Source organism: Danaus plexippus, chromosome 10 (assembly GCF_018135715.1).
Source record: "Danaus plexippus chromosome 10, MEX_DaPlex, whole genome shotgun sequence".
NCBI classification, from domain to species: Eukaryota; Metazoa; Arthropoda; class Insecta; order Lepidoptera; family Nymphalidae; genus Danaus; species Danaus plexippus.
The window spans coordinates 7474885-7499989 of NC_083543.1; the positions used below are offsets into that span (position 1 = coordinate 7474885).

Below are 25105 nucleotides of genomic sequence, written 5' to 3' on the forward strand. Positions count from 1 at the left end.
GGCGGGATAGAATCAAGATATACTATTTTGAAAAAAAAAAACACTATTTATATTGAAAAGTCAGCGGTTCTTATTACATGTTTTTGGATAGTAAGCAATATTATATCACTAAAACTTATCTGTTCTCTCCAATAATAAAAATACTGGTTACCAAGTTGTTTTTATGATATTTAGGATTGGCTGGAATCCAAGACCTATATTTATAGAGAAAAATTATTTGTATCTCATACATTAATAAACTCATTATATTAATTTATTAACCTTTTAGTCTTTATATCTCTGTTCTAAGTTATATGTTTTCTTCTAAATCCCCAAGCTTTGAACTATACACTTAATATTATAAGGGGATTTATATTACTATTATTACAGTTATCTTATTTATTCACAAACAAATAAAATAAAAGATATATTTTAAAGAATTACTTTAAATTGAACTACCATTGAAATCATTCTCACATTTTTCAACCTTGAAATAACTGTATGAGTCAGTTTCGTAACTGGAAAAAGTTAACGAGCTTTAATAGTCGTAGATCTCATCTCAAGGGGTATAAATTAAAATGTTTGAACTGTCGAAGCACTTCCGACAAGACAATTATTAGGTTGACAGTCAAATATGTTGATTAACTAAAGCTGTGATGACTAATTTTAAGTGGCGATGGCATGCATTAGATCATTTTTGTTGTTATATAATCATTAAATCACTCAATGTACACCATACAAAGACTTCGCATAATCTTGGCTTATTGGTTGGTTTAATGAGAGTTTCCTTTAAGCTCTTACTAGCGTTTTTAACTATTTTCATGACGTATAAGGGAGGTATTAGTAGTTAAATCATTTTATCACATGCAAAGTGTTTAAATTTAATTTAAATTAAATATATTTCCTTCTTCTGTGAATTCTTTTAAAATGTGTTCTAGATATGATGAAATTTTACCTAGAAACGAATAGTAAAATATTACAATGTGCTTTTTTAATTATTTGTTGCTTCTCCTTAGTTTGTACATAGATTAATTACGAGCATTTATTGAAAGTCAATATGTATATAATCCACTAAGCTGATTCGGAATATAATAAAAAAAAAACTTTTTAATTAAACAGAAACATACATTTATATTTTCACACCCTGCTCAAAACCTGATCTCATATAAAATGTTTAGTGTTCCTCTGAGATTGTAAGCAATATAATCTAGGAGCAAAGGACGGACGGAACGACTGTTTTGAGGTCGAAATACCCAAATTTACGTTGTATATGAAAGTAATTAATTTATTATTTAATTGGCTTCCACACTTGAAGTAGGCAACAAAATTCAAATACAATATTCACTACAGAACCCTTTTCAAATTCATTTTATTTAACATAACCTGACAGCTTTTAGACAATTTATACTGGAAGCTGAGCAGAGAGAATAATATTAAGATAAAAGTTTTAAGTAAGATTAAACTTGTGTCATCTAAGTTATAATAATAAGACAATAGAAGTTTACGTACGCCTATTTCATATTTGGATATTAAAGCATCAAGAGGCTTCCATTCAAGAATTTTTTGTTCTGACTTCACTGTTACATATTCATTAATCTTTATTGTTTATTTTTAAATTTTCTCATAACCAGTAATAACGTAGATGTTTTAATCGAATTGCGCTCATGCGTAAAGATAGAAACGTTAACATCGAAGATGCTATAAGGATTCCTAGTAGAATATACGGAACACTTAAGTAAGGTTACATAGGTAATGTAATAAAAATAAGCGAATTACAATAAGCCAGATAAATATACCCGAAGGTTGTGCGACTTACTTACTTTGACTTTGTTCTTTGAACGGAGATGCATTCTTTCGGAAAATACTGACTTTTGTTTTCTTATTTCTGTTTTATTTAGCTGTGAAAGTTCTTTGTTCGATCAAGCGATAAGGTTTTCTTTTCTGTACTGTGAACAGTATTGATGAATGTTAAAATTTTAACATACGAACATTCTAATTTAATATAAAAGGATAAATTGTTTTTAAAGGAGAAACCGAAGAATTGCGGTAGCAAAATTCTTAGTAACGTTTATCTTGTAAAAGCTATATAAGTAAACGATTAAGAAAATTTACAAAATTAAGTTACAATTAAAAGGAGACAAAGTTTTAAACTTGAATTTGAAAAGAGACGGTAATTGATGGATACAATATTGTAAATTTAACCTTGTTCCATAAACTAAAATTTGCAACTTCGTCTAAATTATTTACTCATAATGAATTATTTATCTTCATATATAAAGATATGAAGATAAAGTGAGTCAACAGATATGTTCTAAATTTATTCCAGGTGAGGTAAAATCTAGCTTTATCAATCTTATCTGGCAGACGTTAGATTTTGTGTTAGTTTTATTATAGAAAACCCTTGTAACAAACTGTTTGTACACATTTATACGTATTAGGAAATGTCATTATAAGTAAAAGAAAGCAAATAGTTATTGAAATTAAATTTATTAACAAAATCTCTGTTAACTCTTATTATTTAAATACGTTTTAATTACTGCAGTGGTAAAAAACCTGAGAACTAATTTCTTGGCAGAGTTGTTGTGGTGTAACAGCCCTTAACAAAATCAAATCAAAATCTAATCAAGTTATTTAGTTATCTTTTTTTTACTGTTTTTTATTTTTTACCGGAATGTTTTAACCCATAGAGCAGGATATTTGCCAGAAACCAGATGTTATAGCTCCAAGCACACTTACTTGCGTATATACTTAACCAAATAGTTGAAATGTTTTTTGAGTTTAAATTTACGAACACAAAAGCTTTGGCATTAAAAACGACATCATGATTATTTTTGAACATTTCATATGAATATAGAAATAACATTTTCAATGTTTTAATATGACAAGTAGACAGTATACCGGCTAAAAAAGTGGTTTATTTAAAAGTTGTCTTTAAATTTAGTAACAGAGGATTACTTTCACTTTAAGTCAGGTTTATCGATTTTATAGAACAAAGGCCATTACCTTAAAAGAGCAATTTACTAGGTCTCATGGGAAAAGTACTGCACATTTATAATATAGTTAATAATATTTCTGATTTAAGGTATAATCACAACGTCGCCCAAATTACACGCTGCAAATATTTGACCAAATAATTGTATATAGGTCTCTTCGAAAGCGTCACTTGAACAACAAGTATGGTGGAATTTTTAGAAGTAGAAAAACTTTCACATATTACATTTGTTACATATTCAATTTGGTGGATAGAAATCATCTTTGATGGAAAAATGGTTTTTTATTTATTCACAACATTTAGTTTCTTCGCAATTTTAAAATCCTCTCTATATTCTCGATGTCTACAAAGCAAACTAAAGTAGTTTTTATTACGAAGCAACATTGATAAAATACATTAAGTTGAAATAGTAACATAGATTCAGAGAACGATTTATAATATTATTATACACTTTTGAAAAAAAGAAAGCACTCATACATAGACCACACATGCACACACACATGCAACAACGACCAATCTTGCTGATTAAAATTGTGATTAACATTTACATTTACGTCATATTTTTACTGTAACTCTATAATCCTGTATTGGTTTTAGTAGGAGGTATTTAGTTTAATTTTATAATATTATTATTGTTAATCACGTTGGGTTACCGAAATAAATAAATCCTGCTTAATAAATTTTATTAAACGAATTATTTACTGACTAAATTAAAGTTTTATTTTTTATCTGTATTGAAACATAACTTGTAATTCATTGCCCGTTTAAAATATTGACACAATAAGACAGAAAATTGTCCGTTATTAGGATTTGTTGGGCAAAATAGAAACCCAAGCTGAATTGTTAATATAAATTGTTGAGTGATACAAGACAAAATTTTGAGATCTATCCTCAAGTAAATCGGTGTATGTATCAAAGTCTAGTTTTATGTTTATCTTAGTTTTTTATCTGAACTACTTTCATACCAGTGCCAAGGAAATAATGATTACAGTTTTGAGATTTTAGGCCGGATGAAAAAACTAAATTTATTATCATTTTATAAAAAAAAATGCGACTATGATGTTTCATTTTAATAAAAGACTACCAAATATTATCTGAGAGGTCTCATTTGTTTACATAAAAGGTAATAGAATATTCTGTATGTGTTTTTTTTGTTTTCATAAATTTGCAAATCTTGTTTTCATTTTTATTGGACCAAAAAGTTTCGAAAGATAAGAAATGTATTGCAAAGACAAAGCGATTTAAATCACATTTGCGGAAAATGTTTTGAAATATTTTGAGCACGTCCATTCATCAAGGCTTATCGTAAAAACCTTTTCAACCGTATTATACTATATAATATACATTATAACAAATAATGTCAAAAGTAATATTAGGCCTTCATACTGTTCCGGTTTATTTAAATATGATGTAAATAAAGCGCTTCGTATTTTCCGGGCGCAGCTCAAAGCTAATGTAATATTTCATTTATTTGATTAACGTTCCACGCTCTCTCGGCAAATGTTATAAAGAATCAGACACAATAGAGCTTTTAAGAAAAATATAGCAACATTTTAACGTATGTTTTCTTTACAAAATATGGCTTTAAATATTTTGAGAATTATAAAAGAGATTGAAGTGAATAGGTTTTACTATTTCTTATTCTATGAATTTGTTGAATTTTATTTTGAAAAAAAAAAATACAATTGCAAATTTGACCGTAATTTTTCATTCTCTTTTCAAAAATATGTTTTTTTTTTCAATATTCTGTTGTACCAGTGGCTAGGTTTGTGCAAGTAAACTAATTTAAATTGTATAAATGGTTGGTGTACAGCGTTCAAGTTTCAACGCGATAAAAGAGGGTTGTCGCTAGGGACTTACATTTGTATTTTATGTGAAGAGTTGGTTATTTTTTATAAGTAATTTTAACAAGATGGGTTGCGTAACTTTAAAGCCGTTTTTGAAAATCCTTTACGTGCAAACAACATTTTATTCCTTCATAGTCAATTCTAAGTCTGCACTTTATGTGCTACTATTAAAGCTTCGATTGTGACGAATTTTTGGTTATAAGTTACCACTATTATATGTTAATAAATTTGGATAAATTATTTCGTTTTATTTTATATATTTTTTAATAAATTTAGTTTAATGTAATTTTATTTTTTTATATAGTTACAGCTCAATAAGGCGAGAAAGCGAGTAGTTAGTTATATAAAGATAATCCAAGCTCTTAAGATTTGAAACACAATTTTTCTTAAAATTATTTAAATCACCATTTTCATTATCATTTGAGTTTTCACAACTGATATTCTGAACCCTAATTAAAAGTACTTTTTATAGATGTCAATAAAACTATGAATGAGATGGGTTTTTTATAAGGTTAAGAAAAGCCAGTCTTAAACTTTACACCAATTGGATGGACACCCACAAGATTGAACCAATTTAACAAAAAAATGCAAATTTTTAAATGTCATTCACCTTTATTGGTGTTAGTTTAAAGAAATAGACATTATTTACCCTTAGTTTTGTGCGGTTTAACACAAATGATCATAAAGATAAGATAAGATACCTTTCAGTCAATATATTATGATGCGAAAATTTTAATCTTATTTAAACACGATGTACATACTACATATCTATTTCACTCGTTGGTTGGTCTGAAATGACTTGGTTTGCAAACGTTTAAATAAAACAATTTCCGATCATTAATTATGTATATATCGGCGCTATCAGCTTCAACGACGGATGCAACATGAAAATAACTCAAGGCTGTCATCAATTATTATAACAATTTATTGGTCGTCGTTACTATTGTTAAAAGTAAAACGAAATCAAAGACTGTTTAAAAGGAGAATAGAACTATGTTTGAATTCTGGTATAAATATGACGTCTCACGCACGACAGCGGACTGCAGAGTTCAGCGAGTGCGGATCATAAAGAATGTGATTATGAAGAACCTTCGAGAAATACAAGAACATTTAGAAGAATTGAAGTTTCATTTTAAAATACCTGGAACGTACTGAAGCAAGTGACATTAGTGACGTCAGCGAGGCTGGCGTCCTCTCTTTAAAATAATGAATTTGTAATAAATCTGATATATATATGTCGATATTTGAGTGAGTTTAAAATTTGGAATCCTATCCTTTTTGGAATTTGGAATCCTAATCCTATGGAGGTCCAAAAGAAGGTTCTTTTGCTGTTCAATACAATAAAATAACAAGTCTGCATATTTGATACACTATCAATATAAAGGGAGGTTATAAATTTGTAACAATAAAAGGCTATATTTTATCCCACCATTCGATTCCCTCGGGGTTAAGGTAGAACAGTTGTATTCTGTATGCGGCCACATCATACAGAGTACGAGTATAGATGGCGCTGTCTGTTGTTTACGCTACTTGTTTTTTCAGGCAAATTTTTTGTTTCTCTCAATTCAGAACATCAAACTGACGAAGTCGCACTCCACATCTAGGATTTGTATAAGAATTTAGTTATGAATGCGGTTTTCCTAGTTACTGACTTTTTTGTATTAATAATTTTCTCAATTTTTTTTTTAAAGTATATTGTTATTTATATTTTAAATCAAACTTGTCAGCTTCTGTATGTTGTTTATTGTTAACAAACCTAATCCTTAGTATATTGTGTTGAATTCATTTTAAAGTGAAACTGGGATCGTGTCGGATTTATCGAACCCGCGAAAGCCTTTTACGATATATTTCTCACATTGTTTACCTTCATTACAGTACCGCTGTTTATCTTAAATCGTGACCTGTTATTTTTATTCACATATATGAAAATACACTGAATTTTATTACAATATTCGGAATGAATATCCTTATATAGGATTCTCGGAAAACGTGTTGGATAGAAGAGAAAATGTTGTTAGAAATCTTATAAATATATTATGCGGATATATAAAAATAGGATCAGTAATATTATAATGTATTATATATATAATATTATAACGCATCATTTCTTTATAAAGTTTTCCATATATACTTAGTCGAACCCTTAATGAACTTACCTGATGGAGCTCTACGCGACAAGTCGCTATTTTTTGGGCTGCATTAAATAGTACGTTTATCATATACGTATATAAGAAACACGCATCTATTTGAAAAGGCATTAAAAGGGTAAAAAAAACCAGGAATGGCAAAGGCGCGACAATCGACAAAAAAACTGATGTGCACAATCATTTCGGATATTCGAGGCATTTTGATGGTGGATTTTAAAGAACTTAATACAGCCATGAATAGCGAGTATTATGCTTCTTTAATATATGAATTATGAGACATGAAGAGGCAAGCTGTCTAAAGGTGTCTTGTTGCTCCATGACAACGCCCCTTTTCATAACGCTGGTGTTTCGAAGGATACCGTTCGTCAAAGCGGTTTCACAGAAAGGCATCTACCTAAAAAATCAGACATGACCCCTCCCGACTATGATTTTTTTCGTAATTTAAAGCAGGACTTACGAGGAAGACAATTTTCAAGCGATGAAGAGTTGCAGGCGGCCGTCTTCGGTCATTTTGAGGATAAAATTTTGATTATTTTTATAAATGTTTAGAGATGTTGATTTACAGATTTCAGAAGTGTGTTAGTGTCCATGTAGATTATATTGAAATATAAAATTGGATTCGTTTCATTTCTTTCATTAGTTCATAGTTAGGCCAAATCATTATGGACCGCCCATGTAATACAATATTTTGTCCTAATATCTGATAGTAACGAAATTAACATGTAATTGGGGTTAATATAGATTTGTCTGAAGGTTGAAATACATTAAAAAATGTTATTTATAGTCAACATCACGACTGATGGCCGATTGTAATTTACTTACTTTGTTCGTTTATAGTTAGTATTCGGGCTCCGTATTCACTTTAAAGTCAAATTGTTCGCAAACTTTAACTTAGCATTAAAACATAATTAAACTTTTTGTTTCATAATCATAACTAGAAAGTTTTTGCCAGAGTTTGTTTATATTTTCATGACTAAATGAATAAAGAAATATAAGATTGGTTTGGCTGTTATAATCAATGTACCTGGGTATAACCCGGGTACCTGTTAGTCGAATAACAAATAGGCTTTTGTTGCTCCATAATCTCTCGGGATCTCGACCAATCCCCGGAAAAAAATAAACCTTTTAAAGTTAACAAATTGTATTTTGGATGAATCCATCTTATCAATTTATGCTGCGTTTAAAAGAAAAAAGACATTAAGTATGCCAAGGACTTGAACATTAAGCTAAAGCCATTTGAAAACTCTGAGACATTTTATAAATATGCCATGAGAAGTAATAACTTTTTGTAATTTTTTATAATTTACTACGGTTTTTATTATGACTCAAATAAATTTCCAGCAAGCCTCTACTGAACGTCATTTATATTTTAATATTTGTGGTCACAGTTATAACAAGTTACCAAATAAATTATAAGAAATGCTTACTAATGTATTTTTTTTTATTTATTAGTACAATTATTATAGTCAAGCCACGCCGCTACACAAAGCTACGGCGTAGCGGTTGTTCGAGTTACCGTAATTACAGTATACTCGTATACTATAACATTCTTACATAATTTTTTTGTAAAAACTCATGTATATCATAGATAAGAAATATATAATCAGGCTGCTGAGTATTATTAACATAATTAAATCTTCACGTCAAACATGAATACAACGAATAATTCCCAAATAAAGGCTCACATTATTATGTAATATAATTTTTGATAACGAACTCATTTCAAGTTATTTTTTTTCTTACTATGTTGCCTTAATTGTGAAAGAAATAAGGATTTATCATTATTATAACTTCAATAATAGTGTTTAAAATTATAAAAGCTATTCTGTAGATTTTGTTAAATTTATGTGAAATAAAAAATATGTACGTTCTATAAAAAAAAAAATCCAAGTTCCATATTGCGAATCGTTGCAAATCCCTGTGATTTACCGACGTAAACACGGATTGCGGCTTTGGATCGTGTCGAAGGAAATTTGTAGCCAAATCCTGGCATGTTTTACATTTTTACATACACACATACATGACATACACAATAATGTTTTTATAATTAAAGCAATAGTGCTAATACTTAAAAAAAATAATAATAGAAAATGTATATACAAGCAACATTTGAACCTGCAATCTCAGGGATATCGCATTCCACTTACTTTTATTACTAAGCTATCGTGTCAGGATTCGAGACGGAGAATTGAAATTTATTTTATATTTCGAGAGATAGACAAAGAATTGATGAATGGAATAAAATAGAGAAGGTATTTTTTTAATAGTTATAATCTATATCTAATACGTATCATGGTGAGTAGTTTACGAAGAATAATTAAAATTCATAAAGAATTGGTGGTCTTGTTTGATATGTTCAGTTTAGTTATTCGTTGCCACATCATTCAAATTTTGATTTCATTCATAAATTTGTATTTTATTTCAAATGCATAACTTTTTTAACAACAAAATTTAAAAATTATATTACGCATTGAATTAAACTAGTCATTTAGTTCGTTAAGAGTTTTTTGTTAAAAAAAATTAATTAGCCGCCGTTTGGACGTTTTTAATTCTGTCGCACTGGTTGCGAAGTGATATTGAAAATAAATTACAGAATTTAACATTAAATTAACTTAAATTTATGAATAATTATAACGTTTTTGAGTAAGAAATAAGTAGTTTGTGGTAGAAATAAAAAAAGAACATTAGCTTACAGTAAATATCAAATTCAATATATAATGATCTCAAGAAAATGTTTCCGTTACTGTAATTGACTGGAATCGTTAAATAAACGGTTTCCCCTGACCATTCCGTATGCGGTAAGTATCATGTTATTTATGCAAAGGTACTCCTATGTTGAAACATCGAAGCGTCCAACGCTTGGTACTAAATAGCAGATAGGGAAAATGTTCACTGGCTTTTCTAAATAGTTTTCGCACTTACATTATGACAAATAATATTGCGTCTTCCGGCAAAAGTCACTGTTGAACAAATCTATATGAAATAAAGCATTTCTAACACTCTTGTCCTATAAGTTTACTCTTAGAAATAATATCATGCTGCTCTAACACTTTTCGTATAACCTAACGTAATAACGACGAATTCTTATAATAACATGTATTTATTATAACAAATTTTTACAACGTCAGACGTTTTGTTGATTCGAAAATAATTACTTTATCGGAGTTTTAAACGGGCTAAGGAATTAGTTGAAATATTAACAGTTAATTGGTATACAAGTATCTGAGACACGCACAGTTTAATTAGTTACAATTTGAAGGCATCTGAATGTGAATTGTTATGAATTGATTGTACAAATACTTCTCTATTTACACTGCAGTACATGTGATGATAATTCCATTCGTTGAATAATTGGTAACTTGATAGCAGTTGGACTCTCTCTGGGCTAACATTACCTTTAAAACCGTTATTGTCATCAAATTGTTTTTATTACTTTATTTCAATAACGGAACTCAGTCGTTTTATTTGTTTCTTTGAACAAAAAAAATATTCAAGAATGATGACGCACACTATCTGCTTTTGTATAACTTTTCGTGTTCTCAGTGTGTCAAAAGTGCAAAAGCGTTGTTTTGTTTATGTAAATGTTATTCGTTCCCTTACGTTGTAAAAGTAAAGGAAAAACAAAACTATTTTCGTTTGCTATCGAAAATTTGTAATGCTGTTCAAAAGCGGAAAAACACGACACAAAAATATCCCAATACTTTCGTCCGCTTGGAGTATTTAGTATTGGAAAATGGAACAGACAGAAATAGTGAGATGGAAATTTATGATGTACTGGCGATTGGACGTTAATTAATTTGATTGTTTTTCTTTTAACGGACCTTGTGAGATATATCAGTGTAAGTTATATAAGAGATCGGAACTTTTTTCTCAATTCATGCCCTTTAATAACCACGTACTTATAATGTATGGCTTATTTACTTGTTTTGAAGTTACTTTAGTTGTAAATAACAATTAGCAAAGTCATCAAAAGGGACGTTATATAACATTTATATAAAATATCTGAGAAAAAGGAATATAAAAAATACAACCCTTAAAATAGGGATAAAAAAAATATTTTAAGAGAGACTATTTCAAACCGAGTAAGCTATAGTTATTACTACGAATAAAGTTTATATAGGAGGAGAAGGTTTTGCTGTCGTTGTCAAAATGTTACATCTATACCATATAAATTAAGATAGTCTTTAGATTCAAAAAATATATTTAGTAAATAGGATATGAAAATGAAAATAATATTTTTCGGATATACTACGCGGATATTATTATTTTAAAAAATATTAGTTTCATTTAAATGAATAAAACTCGCGAAAGTCTTAGATCTCATTAGGATATGAAAATACTGGAACATTTAATAAACCTCTCTTTTTGTAGAGATATATGATGTATCGAGAGATAACGAATTTAGTGTTGAGAAATTTATTAGAAGTTTTTGATTCAACGTCAATGTATTCCAAAATATATATTGTATTTATTTTCACTAGATTATTTTATTTTTACGTTTATAAATAAAACATATACAATTTACAAATTAAATTGAGATCTTCATACATTTCTGCTAGGTACCGTTTTTTGATACTTACATTTAAACTATTTCCTACTTTGGGTTAGTCTATTCAAGTCTTTGTAATGTTCCTGAACTTTAAGTAATATGTTATTATTGTATTGTGTTCACTTGTTTCTTTCTTTTCTTATTTAATTTAGTAGCAGTGTTTGTAAATATATTGCCTCCGTGTAATTGAATTTCGCCAATACTGCCGGTCTTATATCAAATGAAATCTGACGTAAACGTTACATTTTTCCATTTTTCTAAGGAATCATATTGTAATTTTTAATGTATGTTTACTGTATAAGAGAGGTCTTGAATCGTACATATAATTTCTCAAAGTACATTACCATATTTTACCATCTTCTAACATTCATTATTCTTTGTTACTCTCATCCTATAACGCTTTGTGTATATTTTTCTTATATTTATGGTCCACGTTCGTAAAAGGAAAAAATGAGTAAATGTTAGAATGAAGTTAGCTACTGGTTTTATCTATTATCTGTTTGCAAATAGGTACGACTATATTTCGGCAAGTTAATAAGCAAAAAAAAAAAACAATTCAGTTCTAAATTGAAATGAGAAAGCATGCTTCATTATAAATTACTTTCGTGAGCAAACTCTACCTATGAATAAAACATCTTCGTTACATTCATGTGTCATATTTATAACTGGAAAATTGTCATTCTATCCGTCTGCTTGTTCTAGGTTTATCTCTTTTAGTAATTATTAAAATATAAAAAAAAGCTCTTACGTTATAAAGCGCAATCTATATAGATATTCTCGTTTATAGGCATTCTATGGACTATTCTAGTCGCACGCTATGCACGTCAAGTTGTCAGTCCTTTTTAATCACCACCCGTGTAGCGACACGATAATGCTACACAAGTTGTTATAAAAAAAAAAAGATTTTATCATGTACGACACGTTATTGATGGATTTGTATTTGTCACTTATCCATAATTGTCTTAGATGCTTATATTATTCTGTGTTACAAACAGGTTCCGTATTGATGTGAATTCCATTTGAATATATTGTATGTTATACAACGTGTAACATTGAAAACTAATAGCAAGAAGGCTCTGAAATTTCGATAACAATTTCTGGTCTGATATTGATTAGTTTTAAGATTTCAAACTAGAACAGCGTTTGATGCGATACATTTTCCGATTACTTATGGTGAATTAAAGAAATTTTAACTCACGAAACAACTTACATTTCATTAAAAAAAATTGCGATTAAAACAATGAAATGAGAAGATAGAAGATAAAATAGATACAAAGATCGTTGAGAAATTAATTGCAAACCGAACAGGTGTTCCAATGACCAATTCCACGTGACATATATGAATGCATCTTTCTATCGATATTCTGGTATAAGATGTATGAGTACATCCAGTCTGGTGGCTGACTCGGTCACGGGCGACGCCAGTTGGCAGCGATCGCTCGGTTAATTATATCGGCACTAATAGTTGTTCATAAACTTCATATTACAATTGTTCGAGACATTCTTCCGACACATGGGAATATACTATTTATGGAACTGTCATAAGTAATGTCCACATTTATTATAATGTTTTAAATCTTCAATATAAAAAATCTTGAAAAATATAATTTACAAATGGATGTGATGATACAACGTTTATATGTAGTGCGCTCTTGTAATAAATTTTAATGGAACTTTTATAAAAGCATAGCTCAGCTCGAGATATATGAGAGGCTTATGTGATGTTCCGGGGATTTGAGATAACTATGGAGAACACAATGCAATATCTAGAGTATCTAAACCTTGTATAATACATTTCATTTTGTTAGTAAGAGAAAACGGACGTGTGACACTTTTCATACGTTTAAAGATTTAAACAAAGATTGGGTTTTCATTAAACAAACATTAGGTTTAATGTATAAAGTATTGATATATAAATTATATGTTTATTAAAACTAAGTGAAACTGCACAAGCAAGTCATTAAGTTATTTACAATGTTCCTAACTACGTAATGAAAGTAGGTCAGCATCATATTACTCATGAGATGATAGAAGATGTATTATATCATCATCCAACTAAATTCTTGTAGGTTTATAAGTATTTATCTGATATATCTACACAAAGATCAGATGATTTTAACTAAAACATATTTTTGAATCGAATAGTGAAATTTTGTAAAGTAAAATATTGTTCCAAATTTGTAAAGTATACAGAATTTATTTGAAGGCGAGAGAAATTCTTTTGAACGCAAAACAACCCCAGCGTAAGCTACTATTTCTGCTCTTAAAGCTCTATTGTGCATTGTTTTCACGGTATTTTTGTTTATTTTTTAACGACAAGTGGCTTAAGGAAGGCTATTTATATTTATATCACAGTTAATTTTGGCGAACCTAATGTAACGTAATAACCAAATCTTGTTTGATGTTTAACGGATTTACCTTATTATCCTTGTTTACTAGCGAAATTAATGATACGTCAAACATTGTCGTTAGACTAAAATACTATTCCCTATATTAGGTATAACCGTTACTTGGCAATTTGGAAAACGGGTGACCTCGATCCATACATCTATTGTCGTTGCTGCCGGCGGCGAAATTGGCCGCATTGCTGTATATAGGATCAATTGAATTAATCTCAAAATAAACACTGATATTTTATAATGATAAGTGTTGTAGCATTGCTGATTACGAAACCTTACGTTGTCAGGTTCACAAATGCTCTTGTGATAATTAACGTGAGAATTTATATAAGTAAATTAAGTAGCAACGTATGTCTGTGTCTTATAAAAATGATGAAAAATTTCATCATGTCAAATAGAGAAAACATTTAGACAGTTAATTCTTTTGAAACATGGTTTTATAGAGTGCCTATTCTACTAAAATAAATAGCTTTCGAACAATTATAGAAAGTAAAGTAGCGGTTTTATTTAACTACCTACATTATTGTTGAACAGAAAACAAGATTTCAGAACAAATTGCTTCAGATCGCAATCGTATTCATAAAAAATGTCTGAAACAACATCTAGCCGTCGTGGCCTGTTATGACTTGAACGCCAGACAACTTGGCGACAATGTTCATTTAGGTCGAGACATTATTGATCTCTTATTCTACCCTAACTTATACTAAAGCTAGTCTATTTTTTGTCTGTAATAATGAGGAATACTATACTATATAATATAGATTGCTTACAATCTAACAACTGTCTATTCCGAGCTTCAAGACTAAAAGTTAAATAAATTATTTAGTATTAGCAAAGTTGGCCAAAATGTTAAGTATTTTTATTTAAGTAAAATTATAGCAAATCCATAACATATGATATAATAAACTGTTTTATAGTAAAAAACTGTTTATGTTTATACTTTTAAAAAAGCACTTAAGACACTTTAATCGTGAAATGAATCAGCGTAAGACAATATGTTAAAGTAACTTACATTCGTTTCGGTCAATAACAAAAATAAATTAACAAATCGGTAGCAGCGGTAACAATTATATTGACTAGCGAGAAAAACAAATAAAGTATTAAAATCGTCTGTCGTTCAATAGTTTAAATTATTATATAGTTACAATTATGTACGCGAAATATTAATCTTGGAATATGTTATTCTTATATTTTTTATTTAAAGTATCCGAAACTGTATTTGCTCAAAACGAGATTGTAATAAATAAATTTTATTACCCGTCAACATTCGCCTACGGCTTTAACGATATTCTTACTACGAATCTTTGTTGTTATACGGTCTTTACAAATTGTTTAGTTAAATGGCGTATCTAAATTATATAACTATTTGTCTGTAACATTATCTGTTTAAATTTTAATGGTAATTATGGGTTATCATTGATGTATTTATAATTAAAAAGTTCAGGTTTCAACGTCAAGTAGTGTGCACAAAGTTTAAACACAGATCTCTATTCAGCGGACCTCCAACTATGAATGTCAAAGTTTGGTTATTCGTAACATAATTATCTCACGTCTGTTAGTTACTCCAGAGACAGTAATGTTCTTATTTATGTAACTTTGTTTTTAAATTTAAATTTATTTATAAGAGCTGTGATTTTTGGTTTCCCGCGTTATATTCCATCATAGTTATTCTAGGTTTCGTTTAAACTGAAGCTTTTTTTTTGCCTAATTAAAACACTTTTAATTAGGCAAAAATTTTAATTTATTTTCACAGCGAACTTGATTACTATCATTAGGATTTCTATATATTTTTTTATTGTTATTAGAAAATGAAACACTTAAACATTTGTACTTTTAAAGATGGCATAATTGTGAAACAGTTTTCTATAACAATAGCCTAGGTAATCCGTCAGGTTTGCCACATTTTACAGGTCAATAGTAATTTAAGTAAGTTTAATTTTATTCATGGGTGTTTCATGAAATGTCTAGGTGTATTCAAAAGGCCTAGTATTGTAGAATATTTTATTATTCTGTCGACGGCGCCATGTATTGACCGCTCTGAACTTTGAGGCGCCGAGCTGGCAGCGTATTAGTACGTATAGTAGGTATCACTTATATTATTAAAGTTGTAGCTCACTTTTGTGAATTAAATCGATTTTCATATTATTAATACAGGGATATTTAATATTGCTTAATTATTTTTGAAGCTTGTTTCTAATATAGCCGTAATTAAAATGTCCTCACTATTTTTTTACTTGATTCGTAATACTGTTTGTTTGTTGAAATTATGTTTTGACGAAATTTATCAAAGAAAAATATACAAAATAATTTATTTATTTTGAGTCAATGGAAGATTAAAATACACAAAAATATCATTTATCAAACCTTATCAATATTCTCATATGATAATCAATTATGAACTTTAAAATTAATATAAGGCCATTTGTCATACTAACCATATATATTAGTTAATTTTAATATGTAAATGTTTTTTAGAATTAGAAAAGCTTAGAATGGTTTGTTTCACTCTGGTTGCTATAGTAATAATACTATAGGACTTTATTGCTTCGATAAGGTTTAATATATTAATATTTTTAAATGTTAGGCTAACATTATTGAGGGAAAACAAACTATGTGTGTATTCATAGATATAATATTACTACGCACACATACACACATTACACATTGTACATACACATTCAAATGAGGAAGTAAAGTAGAAGCTTACAATTTTAATTTCATCAAAATCAAGGAGAGTTGAAACAAACTTAAATATATAAAGCTCTTCGTTAATGAATTTATTTTAAGTATTTTTTTATCCATACATTCCAAAACTTTTGTTAAGATCTCAGAAGGTTATGTGAGGATGATAATGAGACCAAACAAAGTTTTATATTAATTTTTAAAAACTTTTACAAATATCGTAAACTTTACGGTTTTCTTACAAAGAAAATATTTATTAGGAAATGAACTCAGTGACTTTCCGTGAATCAAACATGTTTAACTTATCCCGTGAGAAATTATAAATTAAGAGCTGATTTGAATTCTTAGGTACATATTCTTATTACCATTGCAGATTGCTCGAGAAGGCACTGCTTCTTACAATTTCTATTATTCATTAGAATCCCAAGCCCTTTCATTACAACTGAGCCGCCTCGTTACTCGTTACGTCTTATTCAATCCCCTTTTGTATTTAATGCAGGGTTGTCTGATATCAACTTTGAATTTTGTATTATTGACAATGTCATCTGAGAACGTAATGTCAATGATAATAATTAATTTGGAACGCAATTTCTAATGTTTGTTTCTCTATGTAAAGCGCAATTAAATGTTTGCATTTCGTGTTTATTAATCGATGGAATAGTTATGATTTATTATTGAGTCATCGATATTCTACTTGATTTCAGCGATACTGAAATGTGTAAAATTTCATTTTTTGTATTCTGCAAAAATGTTGTTTATATGAGTGTATACAACGTAAACATTCCAATCACCATAGCCTCGTCTATAATTTTTTCTGTTTGGTAATAGAAAACAGTTCCGACTGAGGTCAGGCAGAATCATTCAACAAATTTGACAAAGAAAATTGGATCACAGATACGTTGCCTTCGATTATCGTCAGTAGATAGTATGCTTATATTTCTGGTATACGATTTTTCGCTTCGAGTTAAATCTGGGGATTAGCAAAAATGTATTGAAATACCTATCTTGATAGAGAGAAGCACTTGGACACATTTCTGACAACGCGTAAAGCATGCCGTTTTTTGATCGGTTAGAACCAGATATAACTAAGCATGTGTCCATTAAGAGGTAACAGGTTCTCATCCGTCCAACATAAAAATAAGATTATTGCTTATATACAGTAAAGGACAGATACTAAAGAAAGTATATTCTCAACTGCAAACTACGATGGAACCTTCGTTCCAACGAGGACAGTTTTTGGTGGAGCGGCCAAAGTGTGAACAAATATTCCCTTTTGCCTTATTTTAAGGACTGAAAAAGAAAATCCATGAGGTTTTTCTCACAAAGGCCTCTCGAATATCTAGACCCAACCTCTGTTACATTTTTGGGAATCCTACCTGATTTGTGTACGGCCGAATGATTTTGCACCCGTGTTAAAACGTCTCTAGAATTTAGTTAAAAAAATACCTCTTTTTTAAAATATAATGTTTGCAGAGATTTGATAGTAGTTTTGAAGAGTAATATGAGCCCTTTAACAGTAAACAAAATATAACTGATTTTATACATATGTATCAGAATTTAATAAGTAAGCATTAGACAGGAGTCGCATAAAGTAATATAACCTTTGTTGTTGTTGTTGTGTTGAAAAATACTCCTTTAATTCTTCTTTACAAAAATATTTCCTGTACAGATGAAAAATAAAATTGAAGGATCAAAAGCACTGTATGTAACAAATCTTGCCCAATACACCGTCCATTAGCGCCAACAAAATAGCTTTCATTATTCCAGCTCTAAAAGCTCTGTCTCAGAATAGCGTGAAACAGGAATATCTGGATTTAATGGTTTTCATGATTACCCCTTGGAGCGAGCCGCTAATGTTAATACATACGGTAGTTCATAAAAAAACTTAGGCTATATAACTAACTTATGAATATTCCTAAATTATTTTCATAATGTTTTATAGTTACGTCTTTTCTGCACTCTTTCTTTGTGGGGTTTTTATGACAGTAGGAATGACACACGAATTATATATTCAGGTCATTCATATTATTTTTTTTTTTTATATTTAAACAAGTTTCGAAAGACGCGAACTATTCCTTACAGCTTTGAACTTTTTTTATTTCAAGTAGTATATATTGTTTTCACTGAACTCGTCTAAGTATTTCGGAGTTATAGTTTTTAATTAAACTTTCAGATTCCTTAGAGATATGTAAAACGGGTTGGTGGGAAAAAGCTGCCAACTTTAATTAAAGGCCTCTGGAATTCGGAAAACAAATAGGATTACAAAAAAATTCCCCAGCCATCTGAGAGGTGTATGTATTGTTTCAATTTCGTTAAACGAGTTATTGTTATGGAAGTGCTAATAATAATGGTGGATAATTTAAAAATGATATTTTTTTTACAATATTATTATTTTACAGGTTTGTTGAAATTAAGTAACTTTTATTGTTTTGTCTCTTGTATGTTATTTTAATAAAACATTTCAAAAAAAAACGTTATAAATATTTATCTTGTACATCATATCTTAATACTAGGTACCAGCCCCGGCTTCGCACGGTCTCTTTAAAAAATATATAAAAGAGCTTATTTAATTTTGAGAATTATTAAACTTATATTATGATAACTTACAAGGTTACGCACCATTTAAAAAGTAATTTACAGGTACTGATGTTGGCTTGAAAACAAAGTAATTTATTTTGATAAGATTTAATGCCGTATCTATGTAAATAGCTTTCCAATAAATGCTTTAGGAATGCCAATTTTTAAAAGTTGTAAAATGGATATAGTATGTTATCCTTAAGTTATAGACATATGCCACCGCAGATTTTTCTGTAGACCTAAATAAGATACACAATTCCACTATATTATATATTTATTCCACAATATTATTTTGTTATATCACAAAGAATTTAGCCAGCGTTTTCGTTAAAAGCTCTCAGACGGCTCATGTTTTCCCGAAATCTTCAACAAATATCTTAAATGTACAAACAAGTAAATACAAAAACCTAACAAATTATATACCAAAACCTTCCTTGAGAGTCACGCTATCGAGTGGTGATAACTGTTTGATAATTAATGCAGTAGTTTTTTCGTTTATAGCGAACAGACAGACAGACAGAGGCGGCGAGGGACTTTGTTTTATAATATGTATTGATGTATTTCATTAACAAATCCGTGAGAACGCGTGAAAATTAAGCATTAATATTTATTATATAAGCATAATTTAAACATTCTTATAAGTAACGGCGAGTACTTTTAATTTCAGAGTATAATTCAAGGGCGTACGTCTCAGTTGTTCTAATTATAACGCTTGACATTCGCTCGATGTTTCAGAACGCAATAAAACATTGTTTACACGACAACATTAGACGGTGAATCAATGAAATGCTCTTGGAGTGACCTAACTTACCATAGACAAGGATATATATGGCTTTAATTTTTTTACTGTCGCCTTTATTAATTAATGTTTATATCATTATTTGAAAATATTTATGCTGGTATTAAACACGATAGATTTATTGAGTTAAGTGAAAACATTTTATATTAATATACTACAACAATGAAAAAAAAATATATACAGATATCTTTATATACTTAAATAAAATAAAGCTCTATATATTTCTGCCATTCTTTTGTTTAGAGAACAAATGCGATGTTAGCTTTTCGGATCCAATTCGAATGCGTGGGTTTACGACCGGTTACAACCGGATAAATTCTGTTTAATTACGCAAAGTAAAGATAATCCGGATAATACTATCTTTTTCTTATGAAATTAAATGAAGACGAGAAATTATGGTTAAATTGGTTTGAACGATGTAAGAACTACATATTGATTTAGATGAGATTAGATACATAATTAGATTAGGTAAGATTGTTATATAAATAATAAAGATGTTTTATAATTTTTTTTTTATAATAATTATCAATGTAAAATACGTTATATATTAAGTAAAGTTTATACTCGATTTATCTAAATAAAACAAGCTTCGCAAAGTTATTGGTTAAAGGATACGATTTATTTAAATTGAACGTTATTGCTTAAGGATATTTATCTTAAAAAATATGTGTACTCAACGGGTTTGAGAAACCTGAATGTTTATAAAATCGTTTTTTTCTTAAAGAACCACTTATAATAAAAATCGTAATAGAAATTTATAAATGTGACTTCAACATTTGATCAATCACAAGTAGATACGTAACAGGTGTAACGTATTAATTAAATCTGTTATATCTAAGACATGGTTTATGTTAGAAACATAGTAATGTTTATTAACAAACGACCGAAGTTCCGGATTTAACGATTCACACAGAACGCTATTTAGAGATTTTACAAAGTAATTACAAACGTTTTAATTACATTGTTCTTCTTGATTTAAAAGTTTTTCTTTTAACGTCAATAAGTGTTTATTTCGTATTATATATATATATATATATATATATATATATATATATATATATATATATACGTACAGGAATATAAAAGGTTTCGTTAACTGTGCAAGCTATAGCATTTTTAAAGATATTTCTATTAAAAATCCTAATAAAACCTACTTCATGGCAACTGGCAACTTAATACTTAACACTCTCAACCCTTGAGTTTCGTTTTTTTCCCCGGCGTTAATGTGTTTGAGTGTATGTCGGAAAAACACTTTGACTGCGACTAAAATTGTACTGAATTGAGTTTTGACCTAGTTAATGGTAGGTACGAATGTAAGCTACTTTGGACAGTTCATAAAGTTGTTATCATGGAGTCACTGAAAGCTATTAGGTTCAACAGTTCTGAAAAATAAATGATAACTTATTAAGTCAGTAAATGTACTGACTTTAATTATTGTTTTATCAATTTGTCTATGATCTTGACATCTTGTCTATGATGACTTGACTGTGCCTTACTCTGTGGTCATTACGTCTGTTATACAAGATACTGTATGCAAACTGCTTCGTTTTCTCCACACAGTTTTCAAGATTAAAAATCGTGCAACAAAATAAAAGGTTATCCTAAGGCACATAACCAATGAGGACGTGTGTTAATAAGGTAATTTTTAAGTTTGTACAGTTTACATCAAGACACTGTTATATGTAGATAAAAAACATTTCAATAAAATAATGTTTTCAAAGCATTGCAATTGTCCAGTAATAATATTAGTTTTCTATTATGCGTTTTAGTCAGCATGAATTATTATCCTTTATAAAAAAAATTTTTTGGAACAATTATAATTAGAGTTTTAGAATATTCTAATAGAGAATTTTGTGAAGCATATCGTTTAATTGATTTTTTGAAAGCCAACACACACACGACTCGTAAAACGAATTAACTTAGTATATCTTCTGATAACATCGGCTTTATTGAGTTTCCCGAATCATCGAGGCTCTATTGTTTAGTTTCAATTACATAAATCGATCCGTTGTATTGGAAGCTCGAAAATTTTTCAATAAGGAAAGGAAAATCTTCAGTGCTTACAAGACTACAGCTACTAAAATGAAGACAGAAGGAGCCGCGTACATAATACAAAACAGAGAGGAATTCGCATTAATACTTCATAGATATATGGACAATGCTACTTCGATTTTGGTTTTTATTGTTAGGTAGCAGTCTATGAAAGAGTAATAGGAGGTCGGATCTTTACAACCATTCTTAGCTTTTATGTTGATTAAAGAAACTTTTTACTTTTATGTTCCTTTAATATATATATAAAGAATTCCTATTACAAAATTGTTAAAGAAATTAACTACCGCTCTCCTGTATACATTGCTTATAAGATAATGCAAGGAGGTGGCAATAAAAAACCTCTTTTTCCTGCCTTTGACTAGCTTTGCTTTCCATATTGTTAAACGGTTTTCTTGAGCACGGACTTTAAATAATGGCTATTGTAGTTTTAAATTTACTTTTATATCAATTTAGTTAAAATAAAAACTTCTAGTGTGATAATTTTTTTTTAATCAACATTTCATTTAATTACAATGAAGTAAAACTTACGTTGCAATGATTAAAAATGATATTTTGTTTATAATTTATATGGTTTTCATGATATTAATTGCTAGTAAACAAAAATTCAAATATTCATACAAATATGTGATATATTTTAAAATATATACTTAATTGAGACGATTATAAAAATCGTTTTAGAAGAGATGAATATTCGTGATCCAATTCTTCACCATGAACAGAAATTAAATATAGTTGATATAAAAAGTAATCATTTAGTTACAAGTGCCGAGTAATTTGACATTATGTCGTTCAGCATTATTGCTTGACTGACGACGGCTGTTCTTACGAAACATTTTGTCCTAAGTGATCACAGCGTTATATTTAACAGGTGATCGAAAACCTTGTCAAATATTGATGACGTAATCGATGATTTAAGCGGTTTGATTGTATGCAAGTACTGAATGATTACTTCCATGTAATACCAGGAATATTTTTATATTGTAATTTCCTTATAATTATTGTATGACCTAACATTGTATTCAATAAAAACTATCTTGCTGTTAACAAATTATGTAATAAGATTTTAAGTAATTAAGATTTTTACACTATGGTAGCCAGAAACATCGCAGGGATAGAATTCCTATGACCTAGTTCTTTAGGATGGCACAAGTTGGCTTCAACCCAATTTGAATCGACTAAAAATGTGTCCATTAATAAATATTGTTTATTTAGTATAGTTGTAAATAACGATTGTCACAGACCTGATATATTGAAGAAATTGTCTGCAATTATATGTTAATGAAATATACTAAGAGGAATTGGAAATAAAAATAATTCAGATATGCTATATACATAATTTATTTAAACTGTGTTATGTATAGATAAAGCTCTTGAGAATTTCACTTGTGAATTCATTTATATAAAATTACTGTGAGCAGCTCACACTAACAAAGACATTTCAGACTGTATGTAAGACTGATCAAAGCGTAAGGCCCTCCGAATACCTATATCTTTATCAAATACATTATTTATATTATAATAAAATATACTGAATAGTTATATATTATTTGTATGTAATAATAAGAAAGAAAATGTTTTCAAGAGGTTAAATGGAACAGTGCATAAATCAGACTTAGCTTAGAAGAGAAACAGTTAAGGAGTAGACAGGGACAGTTAAAGTTTACCTTTGCCGCTCCCACCGCAGTATCGATTCCTTTTAACCACCAGCGCGGTCCCACAGCCACCGCTACCACTCGCCACCACCTCGGCCGAGTAAAACAAAACAACGGACACACACACTCAAAACGTATGCACTATTTCATATGAAACCGTAGCTAGCCGCATCTATACTTCAACCACATTTAACTTTGTAAAACTTTGGTAAGTTGTCAGCGGTGTGGCGTACGCCGTACAGTTCCTATGTGAGTTCCGTCGAGCTCGCGCCGCGGGAAACTTTTATGATGTCGTTCGCTTCCCCATACCGGCGCAGGGAAGTTCTCGGTCCGGCGTTCGGAGGCGAATGCTTTGTTACGCAACTATGCGGACTTCACCGCTAGGGGGCAGCGCGTCGCCAGTGGCGCAGTGGCGGGCATGCGCAATACACGACACGCATTTAACATCTGCGATTATTACAAACAGATATTGTTATAACGTTCATTTCTTTTGACATATTTATTTATTTACTTATAAATTCACTGATACATGACATCAATTGCAATTTGTATAGCGTAATAGGCTTTATCTAATGACGGCATATTTCTATTGTCATAGACTTATTTGACGGTTTTGACAAGTTTGTTGAAGTTTTTTTTTGGCCTCTATTTTAAGAAATGGTTGTGTTATAGAAAGTCAATAACAAAGCTAGAGGTCAGGGCGGGAAGACATCGCGTGAAAAGTAATAGCAAAGCGTCAGGCGAGTCAAATCCTCGACCTCGCTTCATATAATGCTTTATTTAAAACCGACTCGTTATATTCCCTTTTGAATATGATTATTTTTAATGCAATTTTTGCTTGAATCATATTTTAATGAAAAATTAAATTTTTATTTTCTGTCTTATTTTATCTGTATTAAATCTAATCCAATTGATTGGAAATTATATTTTAGTAAGTTTTATTTTGACAGTTAATACGACAATGTAAAGGATGTCAACTACTGTTTAGATTTTCATAACTTAATATATAAAATACGTATATTTAGTACTCGTATGCGTATTATTAAATAATATATCATGAAAATACAAAGAATACATTTTTTATTCCTAAGACATAATTAAAACAATCTTTATTTTTAGTAACATCTAGAATCGTTGAAGTAAACATTCGTAGAACATAGCCTACTACGGGTCGTTGCTACGAAACTGCTACGACATTCAAGTGTAACAACTCTACGAGTATTTACTTTTTATATGATTAAATTTCGACATATTCCGATGAATATCCTATTATACAATTATAAGTATAAAAAGGTAGATTAAACCACTGATCTTGTATAAAAATTATAAAAGATGTATGCTAGTATAATTAGATAATATGCTAGTATACTAAGGACGATTGACCTAGTCAAGAAAAAAGTGAACGTGTCACAATGCCCACGTAATATTAA

General features: G+C 29.5%; 1 protein-coding gene across 22 annotated transcripts in view; it reads right to left on the minus strand.

The window, feature by feature from the left end:
• The window catches only part of LOC116766662 (glutamate-gated chloride channel), a 46674-nt gene extending 22651 nt beyond the window's left edge, over positions 1–24023 (minus strand). For all 22 annotated transcript variants that reach the window (XM_061521752.1, XM_061521744.1, XM_061521754.1 and 19 more), the window contains exon 1: positions 23688–24023. The gene's annotated coding sequence lies outside the window, so the exon portion shown is untranslated. The remainder of the gene's footprint in view (positions 1–23687) is intronic.
• Positions 24024–25105: the final 1082 nt, after the last annotated feature.